General features: G+C 36.4%; 1 protein-coding gene across 11 annotated transcripts in view; it reads left to right on the top strand.

The window, feature by feature from the left end:
* The window catches only part of ST18 (ST18 C2H2C-type zinc finger transcription factor), a 185,926-nt gene that overhangs the window by 58,718 nt on the left and 119,494 nt on the right, over positions 1 to 7,714 (top strand). Inside the window, exon 1 of one of the 11 annotated variants that reach the window (XM_083622872.1) lies at positions 3,632 to 3,761. The exons of 9 other annotated variants lie outside the window; for them this stretch is intronic. The gene's annotated coding sequence lies outside the window, so the exon portion shown is untranslated. Of the gene's footprint in view, positions 1 to 3,631; positions 3,762 to 7,714 lie in introns of those variants that run through there. One more of the 11 variants, XM_083622879.1, reaches the window with a different exon arrangement.

The raw sequence follows: 7,714 nt of genomic DNA, 5'->3' as shown, positions 1-7,714 counted from the left end.
TGATTTCACATCTTTGTTTCCTCTGTGTGCTTTGGAAAGTTATTGAATACGTTTACAGCTTTTTGTGTGTGAATACCTTTATTATGATATTTGAATTGCCTTCCTGCTGAAGAGATTTTTAAGGAATAGATCGTGTTTAGAATGGAAACTTTCTAAATTTAGACTCTGCCTTCTACTTTCCGATCTTGTTATGGTCCCCCTCCATACACAATATCAGTTCTGTTTTGTAGTAATTTCATGCCTGCAAGCTAAGATTATCAATCTTTTTCTCTCTCCTCCTCCTCCTCCTCCTCCCCCTAAATATTCAATTACTGAATGATAATTATTACTATGTGGCCTTCTTGGCTTACTGTATTATTAGATTAATATAGATTTCTTGTGCCAAATTAGTGGGAATCATTTGTGTACAGAACAGCCAAGCAGGAATTTTAAAAAAGTTCTTATTTACTAAAGAACTATTTGAAGGCCTTTCAAACAGATCTAGCTTTACAATTTCAGTATAGTGCTGATGATTCCCCCTGTTCTGGTTATTGCCAAAGGACTAAAACTTTGCAACACTTTATAATTCAGTGTTGCGAAAAGTCTGGGGTGGTGGTGGGGAATTCAGTACAAATACAATTTAAAATCATTTGGCCTTTGAATGGTTGGTAAGGAGACTAGTTATAGATGTAAGAAAAAGAACAAGCATGGAGCTGTCCATGGTGCCTTTTTCAAACATGATTTTTAAAAAGGTTTTCATGGAGCAAACTTGCTACACTCCACTGTTTGTTATATTTTAAGTTGTAGTAACATAAACAATCTTAAATTTTACTTTGGTTAGCAAAAGTACTTACTGAAAGCATATTATGAATGTTCCTATTATGTAATCAAGAGCGAAAAAGCACAGACTAACCACTCATAACTATCCAAAATTTCACAAAGTTATGAGTGTGTAGACAGAATTATCTTACCATAGTTTTAAAACGATGTGACACCTTGGATTTGTTTGGGACTGTCAAGAGTTTGGTTCCCTAGCTCTGGCTATATGGCATAAGAAAGTTCTACAAGATGCTTTTCTATTAGCTGACTAAAGTGAACTGCGACCTATAAAGCTTCTAGCTGAAATTAATGGTTGACTGTAAGATAAATGGTTTCTATGGTACTAGTACAGTGTAAACAACAAAACCCCCACTTTGTTTTACCTGATTGCTCCTGAAATGTTATCTTGTCCTTATGTGACCTACTATGTTTTGGTAGAAAGTACAGTGTTTCTTTCAAGTTTGTTTCCTACGAAATTGATGGGAGAGGGACAATTATTAAGCAGAAAGTTTAGCATCGTGAAATTTAAAATCCCAAGCGGTATATAAACATTAAAAGAAACTTTGGACTGCTAATCCTAGGAAATGAGTTTTATGGATTGAATTCAACAAGGCTTCAGAAATGGTTCCATCTGCTGCCTAGCAGCTGGTGAAAGGATAAATTTAATTCATTAATTCATTTGGAAAAAAGGATCCAAGTAGTAAAGACTTCATTGCTCATAATGCATATAGGTGGAAATCAGAACTGAAATTTGGCATAATAGATCATCTTTGATAATGAGCAATATTTTTGTCACTATTTTTCCAACAATCCTGAAAATGTATCTAACATGTTTTGAATTATGTGAACCACTATTTTCATTTTTAAGAATTAATTGTAGTTATAAGAGTATAGTTTTCTTTCTAAACTTAGCAGTTTGTGTCTTAAGGCTTATATTCCATTTCCTTGTCTGTTAACTTTGTTTTATATAACTTTGAAAGTCTGCTGTTGCTCTCTGAAACACATCTTAGGTTCATTCTGCCAGTAAGACACATAAGCTGTTATCCCTATCTATTCAAAGTGATGAATTTCCTTTAGCATTCAGGATGAAGACTTAATATAATATACAAGTTTAAAAGTCAGCTTTCACACCAGCTTTCACTCAGGGATACACACCAGCTTTCACTCAGAATGCTAGCAAAGGCTCTCTCTCTCTCTCTCTCTCTGTGTGTATCCCTAATTTTCACTGTAGTTAAAAAAATGAGACTTCTTTCTTATCTGCGCCTATCTACTATAAAAAGTTGTGCAGGAGTTAGACATTACAGTCTAGTGACATTTTAATGAAACTTACTGATTTAAGTAACAATTACAACTATTTAATAAAATTAAAAGGAAAAAAAGATATAAAACTTGGCATATATCTTCCTGTCTTTCCTTATATCTATTTTTTAAATCCAGCAGTGAATGAAAAGTTATCCAAACTTTGGGGGGGGGGCTCCCATAAAGAATTGCCTGGTTTTATTTAGCGTTCTTATTTTTTAACCATATGAGTATAAGCAAATGAGATGATCATTAGTTGCTGACGAATGTACTGAGTGACAAAGTTTAGTCGCTAAAGCAATTATAATACAAGCCAGGTTGAGCATGCAAAATGTGTGCATTTGCGAGTGTTTCTGCCTCAGATGATGATTTCATGAATGATATTTGGCTTTCCCCTGTTCCCTCTGTAGCCCATAGCTCACTGTGGTGGGTTTCTTGGATTTACTATAAAGGTTCTGTTCGCACCCTGTGGGTTGGGTTAAGAATTAGGATTTATGCATTTACTTCTACTGCTGCATTGTTTATACAGCTTTGGTTTAGTTTTGATCCCTTTTTTTTGCCTTTGAGGCTCTTCCACAGTGTCAGCTGCTGACTGATAGTAGGAGAACGGCCTCGTGGTGTGAATGAAAGGGACCTAGCGGTTGGTAAACAGAGATAAGGAATAAATAGAGCACAGGCAAAAGGAGATAGTTCTGTGAGAGCCCAGATTGCCGCCAGTCTGTTCAAGTGAGATGCAGTGCCTGTCCTTTTCCCAGATTAAATTAGTGTGCGAAATCTCCAGTGACCTCCTCCCCTTCTCCCCATACTCTTTAGCCAAGCTGAACAGCCTCTGCTGTAAAGTATTCATTTTATCCAGGGACAAGTTGGACAATAGAACTCTCCCTGATACTTATGGACAGCTGTCGTCATTCAGAGGGCTTTTCAGCATTTTCATTTTTCATAGGAGTTAAAAGGGTTTATGCCTTGTAACTGAAGAGAGGGTAGAAATACAGAGATGCCAACTCTGAGGTTGCCTGGAAAGACAGGAGGTGGGGGTGGAAATACACCTTTGCCAACCTGTGAAAAGCTGCTCATCTTGTTGTTTTGCTGTTTCTTAAAGGGATTTTAGGATGATAATGTGGTTACACTGAAGCATGAACTGGATGGAGGAAATAACAATAAAGTGCAGGAACATGCAGGGTTTCCAAAAGTTATTGCAATTATTAAAGGTCACCAGTGCAAACCTTACAGAGTGTCCCATCTCATTCTTCCTCCTTTTTTTGCATTTAAATCTGCCTTTTTCATTCAACAAACTCCCAAGAAACATTAAAGCCTCATGAGATACCTCTGTGGTCTCATATTTTTTTTGTGTGATTTACTGCAAATATATTCAGCATCTGACTGATTAAATAGACCTTCGGCAACCTTGAGGGTCACTGTGTAGAGTATGTACATAGAAAATGCATCAGCCCATTGTACCCTGGCAGCTAATGAGATTGGTCGTTAAGTAAATGACACAAAGCCTACAAAAAAAGCTTAGCAGCTCACTAGAGTATCACAGAGTGTCCCTGCACACCACACAACGACACAAACACTGGACTAACCTAGCCCACCCCTGCTTTATTCTACATCACTGCTTCCCTGATGTCAGCGCGAGAGGCAGAACAAAGGCTAAAAGGCACACGGTAAGTCAGTCTGACAATTATGCCCTGGGGGAAAGGAGAGCAAATCTTAGCCTAACCATAGCTTGAAAGTCCGTTTTGGACAAGTAGGTCATAATGAAGGGATTGCTTTTGTGCCACTTCCGAACAGGGGCGGGGGGTGTCTGTGGAATCAGTGCCTTTTTCTCTGTGTGTCATCTTTACAAAAGTTTTGAATTTCTAAAGTAAAGCAGAATGGAATGCTCAGTGAACTTAACGTTGCTGTGACTTAAGAGGATGCTGTGGGAAGAAATGCATTCTTTGACAGATCTGAATACAGTAAGCACTATCACCAACTTTACAAGAATCCACTATTTTTCTAGCTTTTTGCAGGACCAAAATCTTTTAAAGATACACTATAGAAATAACTGTGTATTAATTTCAGATTTCAACCTCCTTCTCAGCTGCTTGTTCCCTTGAATAAATGGCATGACATTTAGAATGATGTGTACCAAAATTAAGCTTTTTATCATTTTGGATGTTCAGACACAGTATTAAATCATGATGTATTTTGCTCTCAGTTGCCCACTTGCTTTTGCTGAAAATAAAGATGTGAAGATGTATTGATTGCAAGCATAACACCAGTAGCTGTTTTGTTTTTGTTTTGGTCTTAAAAAAATACATACAGAGGAAAATAGCTGTGGTTGCCTGTTTATGTGATGTGTATGTACATTAGTGATGCCTGATTTTAGCAGATCAAAGAATCCCTTTCATACACTTCTCTTTTTTTATTCTGGAAAAAAAAATGGCAACAGGAAGTTGCAATGAAGTCTTGCTTATGCACCTTAGATATTTTCTGCTACTTTTACCTCCCCATGTAGTTACAAGTGTCAGGGAGGGTATTATGTGGCAAGTTATAGTTACAAGTTATTTCAGGTAAATCCCATATTTTCTTCTAAAGTTGCTGAAATATGCTGATAACAGTGATAATCAGATAATATATTTTCCTTTGATAAACATCTTAAAATATACAGATCAGAGTGTTGTTTTTGCATTATCATGTCCCACAATCTTCCTTTCATAATTTAGAAGCTACTACGTTTTGGAAAACAAAAATCGCTCATGTGATTTATAAAACTAAATCAGAATAATCAGATTATTTATGCAAACTTTTCTCACTCAGCAAAGGTTTCCTAAATTGTAATGCATTTACTTGGTCACTCATTTCAGCCAAACTTACCTGCAACTATTTACAGGTACTGGGCATTGTAAACTCACACTGCAATCCAGACTGCAGTGAAGTTAACAATAATTTTGACATAGATAACAGAACACACACAAAAGGTGTGATTTGTGTGTGACATTTGTCACAAACCAGTTGCTGTAAGTTTATATTCTCTAAAAAACATTTTAAAAGTTAAATTGTAAACAGTGTTAATAGCATGATTAGCAATCTGTACATGGCTAGTACCAGGTTGTTCATCTGCAACTGTGCTTTACACCTTCAATTTTTTCTGCTTGGACAGCTGAATGAGAAGTGTGTGAACACTTGATAATTATGATTTTACCATATGTTCTTGGAAGTGTGTATCCCAGTAACATATATGTTTGTTGAATTCCCTAAAACATGGAATACAACTGTTTATTTTATATAGTAACAGCTATCTTGAGAAAGTAAAAGTATCTAGTAAGCAATACTAAATTCACTACAGAACATGAAGTATCAGCTAGAGTTTTATTTTGAACTTTCGTAATTAACATTAATGCGTAATTCAATTTTCTCTGCAAGGTGATGTTCTTACCTATAGACGTAATCTTTGGGAATTTTCATAGAATCATCAAGTGGTTCTTACTGTATTGCTTTTGCATTGTAGGCACTTTTAAACAATGGTGTTTACATTAGTTAAGTTTAGGCACCTGTAAGTTACCCAGCCGCTTTTCATGGTCATGTGTTGGTTAAACTTCTTGTCGTGCTTTCATAAGTATTGTACATACAATCTGCATCTAGAAAAATCATACACACCAGACCCTTCTGATAGCATTTTAAAAGTCTAATGATTTCCATAAGATCATCACTTCCCCACCCCCAAAACATGTCCCCCTCCCAAAGACAGATAAACAGAAAACCATTCCTGCATGCGTTTTCAGACTGTCCATCATTTTATCACTTTTCAACTGGGACAAGGCATAGTGCTCAAAAACTACTGTGGCAGGAAGATGCCCCACTGTGGCTAAGACAACTCAGCAGTGCCAGCTCACATCAGTGTATATTTTTATTTCTTAACTCTGTGAGTTTGCTTTATTGGGTCACACACACCCCAACCCTGAGATTTTCGCTATTTTAATTTCAGAAGCCTGAAGCTGACAAGCGCTTCATAATTTTTTACAAAACAATCTTTTTCATGACAATTACCAACAGGCTGGCACACTAGTGTAGTTTAGTGACATGCAATGTAGCAAATCATAAGGCCAGCAAGTTGCAATCTAAATCTCCGGGTTGGCATCTGATTGTGTAAATGAAGAGTGGCTTCAAATACCGACAATCCTGTCCCTCCATGTTTGTAAACAGCATTTGCTGATTGCATTAAAAACCCAAAAAGTAGTGCCGGGTTTTAAGGGTCTTATCAACTGCACTGAACTTCAAGAACTTTAACAAAAAAATATTTTGTGGTTGTAAAATATAACCTTACAACTCTCAGCCAAAATGAAAATAAAATACATGTCCAGGGAGATGGTGATGGGGAAGACATTTGCCTCAGACCCTGGAGAGCTGGAGCTTGTCATACTAGACCAGGCTAAGAAAATGAGAAAACTACTTGAACCTGTATAGAGCAGCTACCCATATTTCTGTGCTCTAAGTTACTTTTGGACAACGAACTTTTGAAACAGCTAAAAAGCAAGATCTTTAGCTATGGCAAAAGCTTGTTCTCAAAGTTAACTTTTTATCATCTTTTCATTAGCTCTTGGTTTTGCTCTTGTAGGCCAACAAATTGAAAAAATACAACCAAGTTTTTCCAATCACAGACGTATTTCTAAAATATACTTTCATTTGAGACCGTATGAAAGTTCCCCACAGTGCCATTGATGACCCAAAAAGTTTTGTCTTTGAAAGTTTACTGCAATTAAAACTTTATTTCCTACTTTTTTCATGATGCAACAGGAAATGTATCACCATATAGCAATCACCTATATAGAACAGACACCCCATCTCTACCTACTGTTATCGGGATACCTATAAAGCAGCTGGAATGGCAGAACAAAATAGTAATAGCTCCAAAGGCACTGTTATGGACTATCAGGTCAATTGACATGATACAGAGTACTAGCTCTGTTGATTCTCGGGGTCCCTCAACCCCCACAAGCCACTTTAAAAGCGATCAAAGAATTATTTGCCCTGCCAGCATCAGATATGTGATATTAAATGAAATAGTTTGCATTATCAAAAAGTGCATTTATAGACCCAAACAGATATTTACAATGTCCAAATACAATCTAACATTTAAATGGGACTTTCCTCTCCGAAGGAGACTATGTTTTCAGAGTGCTGAACAAAATTGTACTTCAGTGACATTTTCTTGTCCCTTAATTATAGTATGAAGATATAAATCCATTTGCAAACAAAATTGCCCTTTTTCCAAATTATGTATTTTGTGCTTGTAAAAATAGCCAAGCAATTTAAACATAATGTGGTCTTTTGCATTTGTCTCTTGCAACCAGATCCTAAACACATTTCCTTAGAAGTAAGACCCACTGAGTCTTACTGAGGCTTTCCTAAAGAATGTGTGGATAGAATTGCAGCTTCTTATATGATACCTATAAGATGTATCACTAAACACTACAAATCTGAGCATCCAGAATTTAATATAAGTATGAATGCTAGGTTCTTGTTACCCATCTACGTTTCATATTAACATCAGAATAATTCCAGAAAACATACATATTTCTCTATCAGGACATGCAATAAATATGTCAAATATGTCAAAAAGGAACGGTTTAAC

The sequence above is a fragment of the Podarcis filfolensis genome (assembly GCF_964270895.1).
Source record: "Podarcis filfolensis genome assembly, chromosome: 7".
In the NCBI taxonomy this organism is placed as follows: domain Eukaryota; kingdom Metazoa; phylum Chordata; class Lepidosauria; order Squamata; family Lacertidae; genus Podarcis; species Podarcis filfolensis.
This window is presented reverse-complemented; position numbering and strand designations above follow the sequence as displayed.